The sequence below is a fragment of the Hordeum vulgare genome, chromosome 2H (assembly GCF_904849725.1).
Source record: "Hordeum vulgare subsp. vulgare chromosome 2H, MorexV3_pseudomolecules_assembly, whole genome shotgun sequence".
Classification (NCBI taxonomy): domain Eukaryota; kingdom Viridiplantae; phylum Streptophyta; class Magnoliopsida; order Poales; family Poaceae; genus Hordeum; species Hordeum vulgare.
Window position 1 is genome coordinate 313,307,795 of NC_058519.1, and position 18,673 is coordinate 313,326,467.

Genomic DNA, 18,673 nt, shown 5'->3' on the forward strand with positions numbered 1-18,673 from the left:
TACAACTAGTAGCGGAAATCTTAGGGCTAAGCGGGAGCCCATGCCATCAGCCTACACCAACATGCATTCTGACAGGGAAGCGTCCTATTTTGCAGGCCCATCTCCGAAGACGTACTCTTCTCCAAACTTTGGTCCTTCCATGTCTGGTCAACAATATAGCCAGTGGCAAGCCAATGAATACTTTTGAATGTACTCGCAAACAACCCATGATATGAACAATGCAATGGATAGGATAACAGGTAATATGCATCTTTGGTGGATATCAACTTGATTATAAATAAACATGATCATGGATGTGCAACATAAGCTAAATGTTGATTTGAAGAACAGGTTACAGATATCAACATATCTGTCAAGGGCTGAACTCTTCGGGTTCACCCGATATGTCAAGTCACCAAACTTGGTCATATCAAGTCTTTTTTGCTAATACCATTACCACACATTCACACACACTTGGTTTATGCGGAAACGACTGGACGTAGTTTAAGCAGGATTACCCAGCTGCCCTTGACCATGGACACGACTATTCGAATAGTTTTACACTCTACAGAGGTAGTACGCTGGACCCATGAGATCCAGGAAACTTCCGTGTTATCCACGAATCGCGGTATATAACATACCCGAGGTAAGTACCCGATCAATGCATTTACCCTTGATGATACTAGTCAAAGAGGTCCACTCGATTGGTACCCAACCCACATGCTGTACGTCTTACGAGCACCGACACTGGACAGTATCATGCATGCGAGGACCAACGGTGTGCCTGGAACATGTGAAAATGACATAGTCGGCATACCTGGCTCGACCCCATCACGAGAGTGACTACACATCACTGCCGCCACTAGTAATGTGGCTCTTTGCTAGCACCGACCAGAGTAATCAACAACGCCCCGTCCCATATAGGGGTAACGTGGCCATACATGTAAGGTTGGGACGGTCGACACATCATAAATCTATTCCCATTTCCGAAACCATACACACTCAATATACCCGGTGCGCCACTTCACCAAAAGTGGCCACCTAACTCATCATCACCCTCGGGCATTAGTGGCACCCGACGGGGTTTTCATAAGCCTTTGATTTTATACCATCATCAAGCTCATGCTACTATGCTTAGCTCTACTTGTCAACATGATATTAGCCTGACCCTCATAGGTGGTAGGATCAAGCTTAAAATGCAAGTGCCCCGGAGGAGCCATCGGTAACATCAGTTCAATGATATACCGATACTTATGATCTTATGTAACGGAAATATTTGCTTTACTAGCATGCAATATAACATTTGCTCAAACATGGTCAAAGGGTTGCTTGCCTTCGTCAGCTAAGTATCCGGGGTCTTCGGAGACTTCAAGTCCAACTCCGTTGTCACATGGGTTTTTTCTATCGTCGTAATAAATAAAAGCAATAAGTACCTCACTTCAGAGCAGATCACAAAGTTACTTTAAAAATGTTGTTTAGTTCTGATAAATCCATATTGTTATTTTCAAAATATTTATCTCTGGTTTTAGTGAAAGAATATTTTTAAAATCAATATAACAGAAGCAAAACTATTCCAAATTAATCGTTTTAATTATTATAAAAGAGAATAGTTGTTACCAAAATTCATCCAACGGTTCTATTAAATACTACACATTTTTAGAAAAATAACAGTGAAAGAATCATAATTTTTCAGTTGTTAAATCTTTTTATAGAAATCATTTAAAATCAAATTTGAAAAAAAACAGAAAAGAGCAACAGACGCGGCCTGGCTTGGCCTGGGACTGGGCTGGCCGAGTGGCCTGCCAACCAGCCTGCCGAGGCACGTGCGCCGTCAGGTTTGAACCCGACGCGTGGGCCCCTGTGGTTAGTGGCTGCGGGCGGCGAGGGAGAGAGAGATGGGCCACCGGTAGGTGCAGCACACCTGTCGGGCTCGTCTCCTACCTCTAGCCACAGAGGAGGAGGAGCACATCGGCCTGGCTACCGACGTCCTCAGGTCCTAACGACGGCGGGAATGGGTCCAGCTCATCGTCGCCTACGTGCTGGTGGTCGAGTCAATGACGGGGGGGAGCTCTGGTTCACCGGCGATGAGGTGGCCACGACGGAGAGGTTTCGGGTGACGGTGGAGGTGGCAGCTACGTGGACGAATTCTCTTGGGGAAGAGAGGGGAAAGCTTCCTGGGGTCACGGGGAGTGCGTAGGTGGGTAGAGGGACTCGAGAACCGACGTGCAGCCGGAGAACGACCGGAGCTACGAGGCGGAGGGGCCTCGGTTGATCTCAAGCACCGAGGCTCTACTTGCTCAATGGGGTGGCTAGGGAGGTGATTGAGGTCTCGATTAAGTGGAGTGAGGGGTTCTGGAGCGAGGGAGGGGCTATATATAGGCCCACGACGGTGAGCCGACTCGGGTGCGCCGGTGATCCAACGTGGCATGCATGGGAGTGTAGAGAGAGGTTGGGGTCGAAACCACAGACTGAGGACGTGGTTTTGGACCTCCAGGAATCACTGCGAGAGAGGGTCGGACCACCTCTTGGCCGTCTGCTGGCGGACGACAAAGAAGCCCTATGCGGACGGCAAAGCATCCCCACCCACGGTCGAAACCCCACCCCGCCTCTTTGTCGTCCGCCACCCTCCCCTTGCAGACGGCAAAGGGGACATGCCCCAAACGGCTCACCCCCACCCCCACGACCCGCCCTAACGGCTCCCACTGACAGCCTCTCCCGAGCGACCCGCCACCATCGTAGCCTCCCCTCCCCAGCCACCCGCGCCGCCGTCCTCCCGGCCGCCGCCCCCTCCCACCTACCTCCCGACCACCGGCCCCCTCCCACCTCCCTCCCGGCCACCGCCCCCCTACCACCTCCCTCCCGGCCGCCGCCCCCCTCCCACCTTCCCTCCCGACCGCCCCCATCCCACCTCCCTCCCGACTGGCGTCCCCCTCCCACCTCCCTCCCGGCCGCCGCCGCCCCCTCCCACCTCCCTCCTGGCCGCCTCCGCCCTCCCACCTCCCTCTCGGCAGCCTCCCCCTCCCACCTCCCTCCTGGCCGCCTCCCCCCTCCCACCTCCCTCCCGGCAGCCTCCCCCTCTCACCTCCCTCCCACCTCCCTCCCACTACCCTCCTAGCCGACGCCCCCTCCCAGCTCCCTCCCGGTCGCCACCCCAGCCACACCTCCCCTGTGCCGGCAACACCGACGCCCGCATCTCCGGTTAGTGTTTTTCTATTTTTTTGTTTTTGTTCCTGTTTCTTTTTTTGCTGTTTAATTGATAGATTAAATTATGTATGTAGTGTAGATAAGATTAGGTTAGTGTTCTTAGGTTTTATCCGAATAATTTTCTTTAAACAGAAAGAAACTTAGATAGTTAGTTTAGTGCTAGGTTTAGTTTTTTTCTGTTTTTTTATGTTAAATTAGATAGTTAGTTTATTAGGTAGAAAAAGTAGAAAAAGTAGAAGAAGAATATGTAGTTTAGTGCTAGGTTTAGTTTTTTTTCTGTTGTTTTTTGTTAAATTAGATAGTTAGTTTATTAGGACGCCCGACCCCCGACGCCCGACGCCACTGACCCTCGACCCCCGACCCCCGACCCCCGACCATCGACCCCCGACCCCCAACCACTGACCCCCGTACGTCGACCCCCGACCCCCGACGCCCCACGCCACTGACCCTCGACCCCCGACTCCCGACGCCACTCACCCTCGACCCCCGACCCCCTACTCTGACCCCCAACGCCACTGACCCCCAACCCCCGAGCCCCGACACCTCTTCGGCCTCTTGTTGACCGAAAAGACCCCAACCCCCAACGCCATTGACCCTCGACCCTCGACGACACTGACCCACATAGTTATGAGTTAGGTCACATAATTATGTTAATTATAAAAACATCATATTTGTGTTGATCGTGTGAATTTCAATGTGCAGTTGTTCGAAGACCTCCACGTGCGTTGGACGAGCTCCACCCCTGCGTTTGTTGGTGAGCTCAAATGACTTCTCCTCCTACCCCCTTAATTTGCTCTATCCCGGTCTTCGTGCCGATGAAACTTGCTAGCTATAGGTTTCTTCAATCGTGAGTATGCGTGACCAGTATGTGTCTCCCATTCGATAGGACGACATCTATAAATATTTAATTGCATATTGTGTAGATTGTGTTCTTTGCATATTTATAACCGCCATCTTTTCGAATTGTCCAACATTATCCATGGACAGCCGAGTATGTGTAGATTGGGTTCGTTTTCCCGTATGTTGTGCTCTGGATCCGATGCCGAATTTCGTCAGTGCCTCCCTGTTGTTCTCTAGGTACACATCCTCTCTACTTATTGCCGAGACATGTATCAGGAGAACAACGAGGAGGTGCTGCCAAAATTCTGCGTCGCATCTGGAGCAGAGCATGGTAAAACGAACCCAATCTACACATACTCGGGTGGGATTAGGACCTATCTTTACCTATTAGCGTGTAGGTTGCATGGACGTAATAAAACTAACAAACTTGATTAGCGTATGAATATAGATGATGAATTATATATTTATTTCTTGTGCGCCCATAGGTAGCTAGGCAACATGAGTGATCGTGCTTAGATGTACACTGGTCACCCTAGTCAAAAAAACATGACCCATGAATGGTTAACAAAAACCAGGGGGTTTGTGAGAGCCGCATTTGCAAATGGCCAGCAAAAACCATGGTGCCCCTTTCCCAACTGCGTCAACTGGAAAAATGTCGGTGAATAATCACAACATATGCCATAGGTAGGCTAAAGTAGGTGAGAACTGAAGGGACAAAGGTGGGCGCTGGGAACGAGGTTGGTACACGCATGGGACGCATGGGACATAGGCTAAAGTAGGTGAATACTCACAACGTGTGTTTGATGTATGGGAACAGAGTACAATGTCGCTCCTGGAGCTGTGTTGGGAGCAGGAAGAGGGGAGCAGCCGGCTTGTCTCTACCTCTCTCTCTGTGGGTTGGTGAGTGTGTAGTGTTGAATGACTGGTAAGTGATCGACCCCTTTGCATGGGGGCGGACGGGGGGTTTTATAGACGAACCCGCCGGCCTACAATATAGATAAAGGGTACACGCCTGGGACCCGGCTGGCTATTTCGCCGGCTGGCCAGGGGCCTCAAGGGTCTTGTCTTGTTGATGAGGGGCCCGCCGGCTGCATGGTCTCGATTGCCTGTGGGACCCGTCGGCTGGCCAATGGGGCTCTCCCGTAAGGTTGACGCTGAGCACGCGTTGTACGTCGAGCATCACCCCGCGAGATTCTTCATGGGCAGGTAGTACGACCGCCTCCACTGTTCCCCACGCCGAGTGCAGTAATGGAGTGGGAGTGTGACGGTCCGACACTATGCTAGGTGATGGATCGGAGCCGGGGTAGGTCAGCGGCATGGCCCCCGACGCTCGTACCTGCCGGGCGCCCTGATCCTGTACATTTGCTTACACGTAGCTACCTTTAATCGTGAGGTCTCTTCCAGACCTACGATCTGATGTGACTTGTGATCCTCGGGCGGCTAGCCTGCTTGGTCAGCCGGCCTGAGGGTGGCTGCCTCCTCCTTAATCCGGCTGGCGGGACCAGGTCGGCTCTGAAGGGGAGGCAGCCTAGATTCTAGCCGGCAGGGGTTGCCTGCCGGCCAGAAAGGTGGTCGTCTCGTCTTCTAGCCGGCAGGTGATGCCTAGCCGGTCAGAAGACTTGGGCCTTGAGAATCTCCGCGCCTTCATGTCCATTGGGCCGGAAATGAAGGAACAGGCTTGATGAGCCTACCCCAGGGATATCCCCCCGACAGTAGTCTCCGAAGCTGGCGAGGTCTGCCGCCCGCTTGCGAACGGCCTCATCGGCTTGTTGATTTGTCTTGATATTTTGGCTGTTGTTTGCGGCGAAGGACGCCGGCTTCGGAGCCGGATACCTTCGGCCTCGGTCCAGTCGTAACTGGCCCGGCGAACGCCACTTGCCAGGCCCCGCCTGGCGTAATGATGGCGATTACTGCTGACGGGACCGGCCCTGGGCTCTGGGTCTCGCCACGACGCCCCCTCGGCCTCCGCACAGGAGATCCTCTGTGGATTTACTGCACGACGGTTGGGCTTAGGGGGGCCTTACCGCCCGTAATAGATGGAATTAATGGGGCCCGGCACGCACCGGATTCCCTCCCCATGATGCTTCGTGGGGGTTTAAATGGGACGCGAGGGTTTCGAGGAGGCCATTCGCCCCCTCTTCTCGCCCTGCTCCATTCTCTCTTCGTCCTTGCGCCCCGAGAAAGAAGAGCTCGCGCCTTCGTCTTCTTCACCTTTGCCGCCGAGACCTCCGTCGACCGCTTCGAGCTCTCGCCACCCGCAACCATTGTCGGTGGATGTTCTTCGAAGAAGTCATCAGCGCAGCCGGCGTCCTTGCAGGGGGCCTGGCTGGGCAGCGACGTCGACGAGGGGCACATTGATGCGCTCCGTCATCATCGACTACTGCCCTCGGCCTCCCAAGTGTCGGTGGCCTACCTAGCTCCGAGACCTCTCCCGCACCCGTCGCGGGGGAGGTTGTGGTCTTCGTTGAGGACTTCTACCGGGGTTTGGGGCTCCCAGCTAGCTCTTTCTTCGCTGAGTGGCTCCAGTTCTTCGGCCTACAGCCGCACTAGCTGGCGCCGAACGCCATACTGCAGCTGGCCGCCTTTGTGGTGTTGTGCGAGGGCTTCGTGGGGATCGACCCTCGCGTCGATCTCTAGCGCAGCCTGTTCTTCTTCAAGCAACAGTCCATCACCATGGAGAAATCCGAGGTGGAGAAGCTCAAGGGGCCGCGCCCCATGACGCCGTGTGGGGCCGCATTGGTGCATCACTGCCTGACGTCCGGCTTCCCCCAAATGCCTCTGCAAGATTCCGTCAAGCACTGGCAGAAGGGCTTCTTCTACGAGAAGAGCGCCGACCTGGCCCAGGAGGCCCTCAACATGCCCCCGTTCGCCATCGCTCCTCCGACGCAGCGGAACTAGGATGCAAAGACTCCCAAGCCACATCTTGAGGTGGCGCTTATATGCGTCCACCTTGACATCTTGGGGAAGAGCGGCCTCATCAGCCGCAACCTTCTCGCCACCATGGTGGTCCGGCGGATTCTGCCTCTGCAGAGCCGGCCGCATCTGGTCTGCCAGATGAGCTGCCGGCTTGATCTGTGCCGGCTGTCGGTCAAGAGGTTCACCCCGGGCGTTGTATCGCCAAGGGTAAACCTAATCTCCACCGCCCGCATGGATGAGGGCGGGGAATGGAAATGGGGTATGCCCCCGTTCAACTGGTCTCACCCGCCTCCGATGGTAGCCTTTCTCCGTTCCTCTCTGCTGTCTTGTCTTGGAGCCGGTGGCGCTACTGAGCCTGGTTGAATTTTCTTTTTTGTAGATGTTCAAGACCCTGCAGGGGTCCCTTCGTCAGCCTGCTCCTGACGTGGAGGTGTATGACGCCTCCGAGATGGAGGACGAGGGTGCGATAGAGCTCCGCTCAGACTCCTCCGCCGGCTCGAAAGATCCCATGGAGTCGGAAGGGATCGAGCCGTCTGGTGAGTACCCGCGGCACGCGATAGCAGATTGGACGGACGATGATGAGGAAGCCTCATTCTGTTCTGATGCAGCCTTCGAGGAAGACTCCGACGAGGTGGAGGAGGTCACCAGCTCCCTGCTGACGCGTGGCCGGCGTCAAGGTGCTGGAGCAACCGCTGCTGACGAGGCGGCCGGGAAGAAGCGCAAGGGTGCCACAGCTTCCGGGCCGGCCTCTAAGCGACCGGCACCGGGTCCTCCAGCCGGGCAGGGGCAGACGGCGCCAAGAGGCGCCGTGGCGGTGGCCGGAGGCAGGTCCAGGTGGTTGCAGGGTGCGATTTCCTCCTCTTTTCCCTTCCTCACCTTTAGATGAGCTTTGTTCCTCAGAATCTTGGCTTGACAGGGAGGCGGAGGATGCGGATGAAGACACCGCCTCCGCTGCCAAGCGGCCCGGCTGGGCAGCAGCTGATGCTGTCGAGAGGGAGCTCGAGATAGAGTCCAAGCGCCGGTAGGACACGGCTGCGGGGAAGGCCGTCGTGGGTCAGCCTCGCCCAACCGGGTCGAGAGGCCGGCGGAGAAGCGTGTGAAGGCCAGACAGGACCCCTCCGCACATGCCCGTGTGGAGGAGCCAGCTAGCGAGGCCGCCTCCAGGCCGGACCCCAGGACCGAAGGGACCCAGCCATCTGAGCCGGCGGCCCTGGAGCGGGTGGACCTGGAGACGATCCCGGTTTCTACCAGGGCCAAAGAGGCTCTTGATGTGCCGGAGCAGGATCTGACGGCGCCGGACGCGGCCCCTGATGCACCAGGGGCGACCATGGATGCACCGGACGGGGCTCATCCGCCTCCTACTGGGGAGGTAGCGCCGGTTGGTTCGGCCCCCGAGCCGGCCGTAGAGTCGGCACCAGGAGCCGGCGCCATCGTCGTCCCCCAGCATGGCCCTGTTGCGCCAAGGGCCGGGCGCCGAGCTGGGAGCTGGCCCATGAAGACATGGCGGGCGGCGAACTTGGCCCGCCTGTGAATGCCCGCCGGCACCGTTCTTTCCGGCGTACCGGAGCTGTTGACGTTGTTTTCTAGCGGACGGTCGAAGGTGGAGCAGGCGGCCCGCGTGGTATGCGGTGACATGGAGTGCCTGGAAGCCCGCACCCAGGTAGGCCTCGCCTTTTTTGGTTTTTCTCTACGGTTTTTTTCTTCTCTTGACGTTAGTGGGGGCGCGACAGCGCACCCACTGGGTGTAGCCCCCAAGAATCGGGTGGGTTGATTGCCAACTGGTCCAAATCTCTTGGAGGCCTTTTTTTCTGCACATTTTTGTTCTGTGGGGGCGCGCAAGCAGACCCACTGGGTGTAGCCCCAGAGAATCGGGCTGGTTATGCTTTTAACCGGGTCGAATCTTAATCCTGTTCCCTTTCTCTCCCCTTTGGCAGGCGCTTTACGATGCTCAGGTACAGGCGTACAACGAGCTTCAGGACCAGCACCTGGGGCTGACAGCCAGATCGCCAAGCTTGAAGCCCGGCTGGGCAAGGCTGCCGCGGAGCGTGATGCCCTGCGCGGAGCCGGCGGCCGGCTCCAAGAGCAGCTGGACCTTCTTCAGGCGGAGAAGAAGGAGCTCGAGGCGGCTGGCCGCGCCAAGTTGGAGCGGCTGCGGGCCACGCTGCAGGAGAAGGAGGCCTCCTACTCTGCCGACGTGGACCGCCTCGCGTCGCTTCACCTCGAGGAGGTGAACCTCAAGGATGCCACCTTGAGGGCGAAGGATGAAGCCCTTACCCAGAAGCAAGGGCAACTGGGTAAGGCGCTGGAGTCCGCCGCGACCCTCCAGGAGGAAATTGCCCGCCTCACTCATGCGAGTGAGGTGCGGGAGCGCGAGGTCCTCGAGAACTCTCATGAGACCGACGGTGCTTTCCAGCGTCGGTCTTTCTTCCTTGTTTCGGGTTTGGTCTTTTTGCCGTCTCCTCCTCTTGTTGTGTTCTTACGTCCTGGTTGTCTTTTCCCCCAGATATCTTCCCCGAGACCCAGGTCGCAGCCGACACCTCCATTGAGGTGTGCCGTGAGGAGCACCGTGCGGCCGGGCAGGAGGTAGATACTAGCTCTGGCTGGAGCATAGAGGAGATCAGAGTGGGCCTTCGGGCCCGCCTGCACGTCCTGGGTGAGTCTGTGACTCAGTTCCAGGTTGCAAGTTCGTCGATGGTAGCGGCCGTGTGGCCGGATGGCGTGGACCGACGACCATGAGTCGGCTTGCCCGCTGGCTTGCAGCGCGTGGAGAGCGCCTGGATGCCTGGCGAGCATCCACAGCGCGGTCTGGGGCTTATATGGCCCTGCGCTTGGCCAAGTCATGGTGTCGAAACCTGAACTTGGGCAAGCTGGCTGCCGAGCACGATGGCTCAGAGGCGGAGCTGCAAGGCATGGAGGAGGAGCTCCAGGTGAGAGCCAGCGACGTCGCCGAGTACGCAGCCTGGGACGACTTCGTCTTGGAGAGGGGTGAAGACGGTGGCGTGACCGCTGAAGATCTGCACGGCCTTCAACCCTGCGACGCCGATGGCAGCTCCGACGAGGCGTCCTGGGCTGCAGTGGGGCGTATGCCGACTCCGGGATCAGCGGAGCCGGGGGCCGCAGCGGGGGAGACGGTGCAACCACCTCAGGAGGAGCCGGAGGCGGCGATGCTACCACATCAGGAGCAGCAGCCGAGACGACCACTGAGGCCGATGTCCCGTATCTGATGTCCTTTTGTGTTTTTGGTTCTACCCCCGGAGGGATGTAACGAACGTGGGCCGTGGGCCAATGCTTCTTATGAATGTATATATTCAGCATTATATTCGTCACCAAGCGTGTTGTCTTATGATCCCGTCTTTAGATTCCTGGTTGACTTCTCTTATCCGAAGCCATCAAGACATAAAGAACAAGACATAAGCCAATCAGAGGCCGGCTTGAATGAGCCAATTCGAGCCGATCGTCGCTAGTATAGCCGGACTGTGCATGTATTTGACCTGACCTGGCGTCATATCACGAACCGAGCGACCGGAGCCAGCCCGCAGGTTCGAGCGAAGGACAAGGAGTCAGCCGGTACACTATGTGCCCGAATACAAGGATTGACCGTTCGAGCGGCTAGCGAGCCCCAGAGCTTGTTTAAATCTAGCAAGGGGCCGCGCTGCATAGCCTCCGGGCTTGATTAAGCCAGCAAGAGGGGTACGCGGTGTAGCCCGTACACCGAGTGAAAACTCTTTTAGCAAGAGGAAGCATGGAGCCTGCTTTTTTCATCATATTTGTTGTTCCCGGCAGTCAGAGGCCGTCTTGAGTCTTGAATGAGATCGTATGTACGATCGAGCCGGCCCGAGCCGGTCGTCCCAAGTATAGCAGGACTTTGCATGTATTCGACCTTACCTGGCGTCATATCGCGAACCGAGCGACCGGAGTCAGCCCGCAGGCTCGAGCGACGGACCAAGGGTCAGCCGGTACACTATGTGTCCGTTATAAGGGTGGACCGTTCAGGTGGTTGGCGAGCCCCCGAGCTTGTTTAAAGCTAGCAAGGGGCCGCGCTGCGCAGCTTCCGAGCTTGATTAAGCCGGCGCGAGGCGGTACCCTGTGTAGCCCGTACACTGAGTGAAATCTCTTGATAAAAAGAAACATGGCGTATGTTCTTTTTATTGCCTTCGTTGTTCCCTGAAGAGGGAGGAAGATACATGTGCATGCTCTTTCCTTGGATTGTCTTCTGCCTTCTAGCAATAGAACGGGCGAAGCAACGCGGCGTTCCATGGGCACTCCGTTTCGTGGCCGGAGTCGTCCCTCTTGCTCTTCCTTGGCTTCTGGGCGTCAATCAGGTAGTAAGCGTTGTTGTGCAGTGCCCTACTGATGATGAAGGGTCCCTCCGAGGGGGGGTGAGAGCTTGTGCTGACCGGCAGTACGCTGGATTCTTCTGAGGACCAAGTCTCCCTCCCTGAAAGAGAGAGGCCTGATCTTTTTGGTGTGGTAGTATCTGAGCTTTTGTTGGTATATGGCTGTCCGGCACAAAGCCAAGTCCCTTGCTTCTTCAAGGAGATCCACACCGTCTTCTCTGGCCTCCTTCGCCTCCGTTTCTGTGTATAGGGTGACCCAAGGCGAGTCGATTTCGACATCCGCCGGGATGATAGCCTCAGACCAGTATACCAGAAAGAATGGAGTGAAGCCGGTCGACCGGTTGGGCGTGGTGCGGAGGCTCCATAGCATAGCCGGGAGTTCTTCAATCCAGCAGCCGGCTGATCTGACCAGTGGTGCCACCAGCCTTGGCTTGATGTCGGCTAGGATCAGGCCGTTGGCCCTCTCCTATTGGCCGTTTGACTGAGGGTGTGCCACTGAGGCCAGGTCGAGCCCGATGCCTACCTTGGAACAGTAGAGCGCCAGGGTGCCCTTGGCGAAGTTGCTGCCATTGTTGGTGATGATGCTGTGGGGAATGCCATATCGGACAGAGATGTCTGTGATAAACCTGACAGCAGTGGGGCCGTCAAGCTTCTTGATAGGCCTGGCTTCGATCCACTTGGTGAACTTGTCGACGGCTACCAGAAGATGTATCATCCCTCCGCGAGCCGTCTTGAAGGGCCCAACCATGTCCAGTCCCCAGACGGCGAATGGCCATGATAAGGGAATGGTTTTCAGCGCTGAAGGTGGCATGTGGCTTTGTGCACTGAAGCGTTGGCAGCCTTCGCATTTGTCCACCAGATCCACGGCCTCCTCGAGGGCCGTGGGCCAGTAGAATCCATGGCAGAATGCTTTGTCCACAAGGGTTCTGGAGGCGGCATGGTGCCCACACTCCCCCTGGTGGATGTCTGTGAGGATCTCCTGCCCTTTTTCTGATTCGACGCAGCGTCGGAACACGCCGGTCGTGCTGCGTCGCACCAGTTCGCGATTGATGATGGCGTAGGCGGCGGACCTGCGCTCGGTCTGTCTCGCCTCCGCCTTGTTCTGAGGAAGTTTTCCGCGAAGAAGGAAGGCCAGAATGGCCTGAGCCCATGATGGAGCCGACACAAGGGTCGCATCTGCTTCGTCTTGACTATTGGGGGCTTCTGCAGCCCCCGAGCTTGATGGCGTCTTAGAGGCTATTGCTGCAGCCGGATCATCGTCTATCTCCATGACATCCACCCACTGGGAGGATGCGAGCCCGGGCAGAGCCGGGGTTGTCGTTGTAGCTGGTGCCGTTGTTGCAGTCGGGTGGACCAATGGAGCCGGATGAGGATCTGAAGCCGGCGTAGTTGGTGGAGCCGACGGCGCTTGCACCGTAGACTCGGTCGGTGCCGCATTTGGAGCCGGTGCAGTCAGTGGAGCCGGCGTGGGGTCCACAGCCGGCATAACTGGCGGAGCCGGCGGCGCATGTATCGTAGAGTCGGCCGGTATGAAGATTGATGCCGACTCAGGAGACGGCTTGATGGACGGCTTGTGGAGTTGCTCGAGGGAGATGCCGGCTGGGATGGCCTGCCTCGTGGAGCCGATCTTTGCCAGCGTATCGGCCGCCTCATTTTCCGCCCTGGGAACATGGTGTAACTCACAACCCTCGAAAGGGCCGTTGAGTTGCTGGATAAGGAAGCGGTAGCTTTCCATGTTGGCGTCCCTGGCGTCCCATTTGCCAGAGACCTGCTGCACCACCAAGTCTGAGTCGCCGAAGCTATTGAGCCGCCGGATGCCAATCTCCTTGGCAAGCCGGAGGCCGTGAGCCAGTGCTTCGTACTCGGCGACGTTGTTGGAGGCGGCGAAATGGATCTGGAGAGCGTACTTGAGCTGGTCCCCTTTCGGAGACGTCAAGATGATGCCGACTCGCAGTCCTGTCCGCATCTTCGAGCCGTCGAAGTGCATCCGCCAATGTGTGGAGTCTGGAGGCGGTGGCTCGACCTGGGTCTCGGCCCAGTCGACTAAGAAGTCGGCCACCACCTGTGATTTGATGGCGGTGCGAGGCTCATACCGAATATCATGGTCTTCCATGGCGATGGACAATTTGGCAATTCTGCCCGTGCCATCACGGTTGCCCATGATCTCTGAGAGTGGAGCCGTGCTCACCACAGTTATGGCATGCTCTTGGAAGTATTGTTTTAATTTCTTTGTAGCGAGGTAAACACCATAACACATTTTCTGATAATGAGGGTAGTTCTTCTTAGAGGCGGACAAGACCTCACTAAGGTAGTAGACAGGGCGCTCCACTGGCAGGGCCTTGCCTTCCTCTTTTCGCTGAACTACCAACACTACGCTGACCATGCGAGTGGTCGCCGCGATGTATATGAGTATGGGTTCCCTTTCAGATGGGGCTGCCAAGATTGGCAGGCTCGAGATTACCCGCTTGAGGTCGCGGAAGGCTTCGTCCGCCTGGTCGTTCCACTCGAACTTCGTCGCCTTCTTCATGAGCTGGTAGAGTGGAAGGGCCTTCTCGCCAAGCCAGCTGTCAAACTGGCTGAGGGATGCCAAGCAGCTGGCGAACTTCTGAACGTCGAGGATCCGAGCCGGCCGCACCATTCACTCGATGGTGCTGATCTTCTCAGGGTTCGCTTCGATGTCGCGGGCGGATACGAAGAACCCCAAGAGCTTGCCGCCTGGAACCCCGAAGAGGCACTTCTCGGGGTTGAGGCGGATCTTGTATTCGCGCAGATTGGCGAATGTCTCCTGCAGGTCGTCGAGGAGGCTGAAGTGCAGCTTCGTCTTGACGATGATGTCATCCACATAGACGTGGATGTTTCTACCAATCTGTGGCACTAGGCACTGATGCATGCAGCGTTGGAACGTCACACCTGCGTTCTTCATTCTGAACGTCATGGTGGTGTAGCAGTAGGCCCCGAATGGCGTGATGAAGGAGGTCTTCAGGCGATCAGCTGGATCCAGCTTGATTTGGTGGTAGCTCGAATAAGCATCCAGAAATGACAGCGGCTCGCAGCCTGAAGTGGAGTCGATTACTTGATCTATCCTAGGCAACGCGAAAGGGTCTTTCGAGCAGGCCTTATTCAGGCTAGTGTAGTCGATGCACATTCGCCATGTATTGTTCTTCTTCAGCACCATGACTGGGTTCGCTAGCCAGTCCGGGTGGAAAACCTCCATGATGAAGCCAGTTGCAAGGAGCCGGGTGATCTCTTCTCCGATCGTGCGCCGCTTGCCCTCGGCGTAGTGGCGCAATGGTTGTTTCACCGGATTTGCATCCGGTCGCACTTGAAGTTTGTGCTCGATGTACTTCCTCGGGACACCCGGCATGTCTTTGGGGGACCATGCAGAGATGTCCCGATTCTCACGGAGGAAGTCGACGAGCTCACCTTCCTATTTAGGGCTAAGGCCAGCCCCGATGGTGATGCACTGCTATGGGTTGGCAGGGTCAAGTGGGACCTACTTGGTCTCTTTAGCCGGCTTGAAAGAGCCCTCGTCGCCCGACTGGGACGGAGGAGAAGGAATCGCCGGCTGCTCGGTAGCCCGGGCCACGAGCCGGTCGATCTGCCGCTTCTCCTCAGCAATCACCAAGGCGTCGGCGAGGCGGCTGCTATCTTGGGCACACTCGAGCGACTTCTTGTAGTCGTCAACAACAATGATGATGCCCTTGGGACCCGGCATCTTCATTTTTAGGTAGGCGTAGTGCGGAATAGCCATGAACTTGGCCAGAGCCGGTCTCCCCAGCAGCGCGTGGTCTAGGCTACTGAGGTCCACTACCTCCAACCATATGGACTCTCGGCCGAAGTGGGCCTTGTCGCCGAACAGAACGTCCAGCTGGATTTTGCCGATGGGCGAGCATGACTGCCCAGGCACGATGCCATGGAAGATAGTGCTGGTTGGCAGGACGTCCGTCTCCTTGAGCCCGAGCTTGCGGAGAGTGTCGAGGTAGAGGATGTTGATGCTACTGCCGCTATCGACCAGCTCCCGAGAGAATCGGCAGGTGAGCCTCTTGGAGGCGAAGGTGGGGTCGATGACGAGTGCGTATGACCCCGGGTTGGGCATCACCGAAGGATGGTCCACCCGGCTCCATGTGTTTGGTTTGTCAGACCAATGCATGTACTGGGGAACCGGGGGGACTGTGGCGTTTACCTCGCGACGTCTTTGGCGCAGGTTGTGCTTTTCATCGCCTTCGCTGGTGAAGACGACGAACGCTCCATCTTGATGCGGATAGTCGTCAGGGCGTGGACCGTCGACGCGAGGTGGTGGCAGCGGAAGCGGAGCGTGATGGGGAGCCGGTGCACGGGGCGCTACCTACGCACCCGGAGGAGCCGGCAGGCCCTCGCCTTGCGATAGCTGGCGTGCGATGCTGCACTGTCGAAGGGTATGGGTAGACGACATCGCCCGAGAGTGTATCTTGCAGGGGGCGTCAAGCAGCTACTCGAGAGACTGCTTGGGCAGCCAGTTGGGGTTGCCCTGATTGCGACGCTTTCGTGGAGGGCCGTCTTGAGAGGCCGACGCCTCGCCCTCTACATTGGCCACCAGCTTGTTGTTGGAGCGGGGATCCATCTGATCCGCCTTGCCCTTGTAGTTGTTCTAGCCGCCTCGGTTGTCCCCAGCCGGCTTGGGAATAGCCGGCGCAGGCACAACCTTGTCCAAGGCGGTCACCTTGATGCGCATGGCGTACTTGTCCGCCTTGGCCATGAGCACCGCCAAAGAGGTGGGCTCGGCGCACATGAGCTTGTGCTTGAGGAGGGTGCCGTCTCAGCATCCGTCGATGAAGTACTGGATGGCTTGTACCTCATGTACCCCCTCACAGGAGTTGCGGAGGTCGGTCCACCGGGTGACCTAGTCGCGGAGGGGTTCGTCGACCTTCTGGCCGCACATGGCCAACTCGCGGGGCCGGCCAGGGCGCTTGTAGGTGCTGGTGAAGTTGCGGACGAACGCCTCCTCGAAGTCCAGCCAGGAGTTGACACTTCCGGCCGGGAGGCTGTTAAGCCAAGTTCGGGCCGAGCCGGCGAGCATGAGTGGCACGTATCGAACCGCCACGCGCTTGTTGCCCTTGGCTATGCCCATGACCGTGGTGTTGTCGATCAGCTAGTCTTCTGGCTTGGCTGTGCCGTTGTATTTTGGCGTATCCCGAGGCAAGGTGAAGCCTCGGGGGAACGGCTCCCCTCGGATCCGGGGGACGAAGCATGCCAGACCGACGGGTCCGTCTTCCTCTAGGAGGGCCGAATGGGCCAGGGCGATGATACACCGGCGAGCGTCCCGCTCATCCTAGGTGGCGGTGGCGCCAGCCCCGGTGGCGAGAGGGGAGGCGCCTAGGGAGCCAGAGGCGTGAGTCCTTCGCAGGGGAAGATCCCCGTACTCCGAAATGCCCTAGTCTCCTCCACGACGCAGGCCCGAACTGTGCTTGCTTTGGTGCTGAGAGCGCCGGTCTTGGCTTCCCTCGCCCCTCCGGTCGGAAGGGCGCTGTGAGGAAAATCCTTCGGTGTGGTGCTGGCCGCCAGGGTTGCGATAAGCCCCCGAGTTCAGCCCCGGGGACTCTGATTGAGCCTGACCGGGGTCGAAACAAGCGTGCTGCTGGTTAGCGGTGTCAAGGAGGTCCTTGACACGTAGGTGGGCAGGTCCCCGCCAAGAACCTCGACGACGAACCGTCCGCGGCTGCGAACCGATCCAAGCCGGTTGGGGGCCTCGGAAATCGGAGTAAGACCGTATGCGGAGTTATACTCACGATGTGTAGCCTCCAACCGACGTTTCGCCGAGGCCACGGCGATGCCGTCCTATAAGATACGCTTGCAAGCCTCCTCCAGCGAGGCCCGAGCGTCTGCACGGTCGGCGCAAGCGGTGACCAGTGTCTTCAGGCCGGCGATGGCGTCCCGAAGAGTGTTGGCGGCGGCCGCAGCGGGCTCGCCGGCGCCTGCGTAGGCCTTGCCGGGACCCGTGCTGGTGCCGGTGCCGATAACCATCACCTCCACGGCGTTGGAGACGGGAGCAACGTGATAGGGGGTGAAGAACCCTACCGACAGCGGAAGGCCGTCGAAGATAAGGACGTTACTGGGGTAAACGTCGTGGGCAGGCATCTCAGCGATAGAGAGTTTGCTGAAGCTCGCGAAGAGTGCCTCATCGTCGTAGTCCTCGCCTAAGTAGCGCGGGCCGTTGTTGAGGCGAAGGTCGCTGAAGAGAACGCTGAGGTTCTCCATGGCAGCGACGACGACGCTAGGGAGCGCCTCGTCATCAGAATCTTCGTCCAAATCCGCATGGCGGACAGGGACGTCGATCATCATGGGCGTCGCCTCATCAAATGCGAGCTCCACGAGCATGCAAACTGATCCGGACACGATGCATCCGGTGGTGTAGGTGCGGGGCCCCGCCCAGCGCGTGAAGCCAGCTGATGCCGTGGTCGGCCCCATGGTGGGCGCCAAATATCGGTGAATACTCACAACATATGCCATAGGTAGGCTAAAGTCGGTGAGAACCAAAGGGACAAAGGTGGGTGCTGGGAACGAGGTTGGTACACGCATGGGATGCACGACGTACCCAGGTTGAGGGCTCTCTGTAGAGATAATAACCCTAATCCTGCTGGTGTGTTTGATGTATGGGAACATAGTACAATGTCGCTCCTGGAGCTGTGTTGGGAGGAGGAAGAGGGGAGCAGCCGGCTCGTCTCTACCTCTCTCTCTCTGTGGGTTGTTGAGTGTGTAGTGTTGAATGACTGGTAAGTGATCGGCCCCTTTGCATGGGGGCCGGCCGGGGGGTTTTATAGACGAACCCGCCGGCCTACAATATGGATAAAGGGTACACGCGTGGGACCCGGCTGGCTGTTTCGCCAGCTGGCCAGGGGCCCACAAGGGTCTTGTCTTGTGGATGAGGGGCCCGGTGGCTGCATGGTCTCGATTGCCTCTGGGACTCGCCGGCTGGCCAATGGGGCTCTCGCGTAAGGTTGACGCTGAGCACGCGCTGTACGTCGAGCGTCGCCCCGCGAGATTCTTCATGGGCAGGTAGTACGACCACCTCCACTGTTCCCCACGCCGAGTGCAGTAATGGAGTGGGAGCGTGACGGTCCGACACTATCCTAGGTGATGGATCAGAGCCGGGGTAGGAAAGCGGCGTGGCTGCCGACGCTCGTGCCTGCCGGGCGCCCTGATCCTGTACCTTTGCTGATGCGTAGCTACCTTTAATCGTGAGGTCTCTTCCTGACCTACGATCTGATGTGACTTGTGATCCTCGGCCGGCTAGCCTGCTTGTTCAGCCGGCCTGAGGATGGCCGCCTCCTCCTAAATCCGGCTGGCGGGACCAGGCCGGCTCTGAAGGGGAGGCTGCCTGGATTCTAGCCTGCAGGGGTTGCCTTGACGGCCAGAAAGGT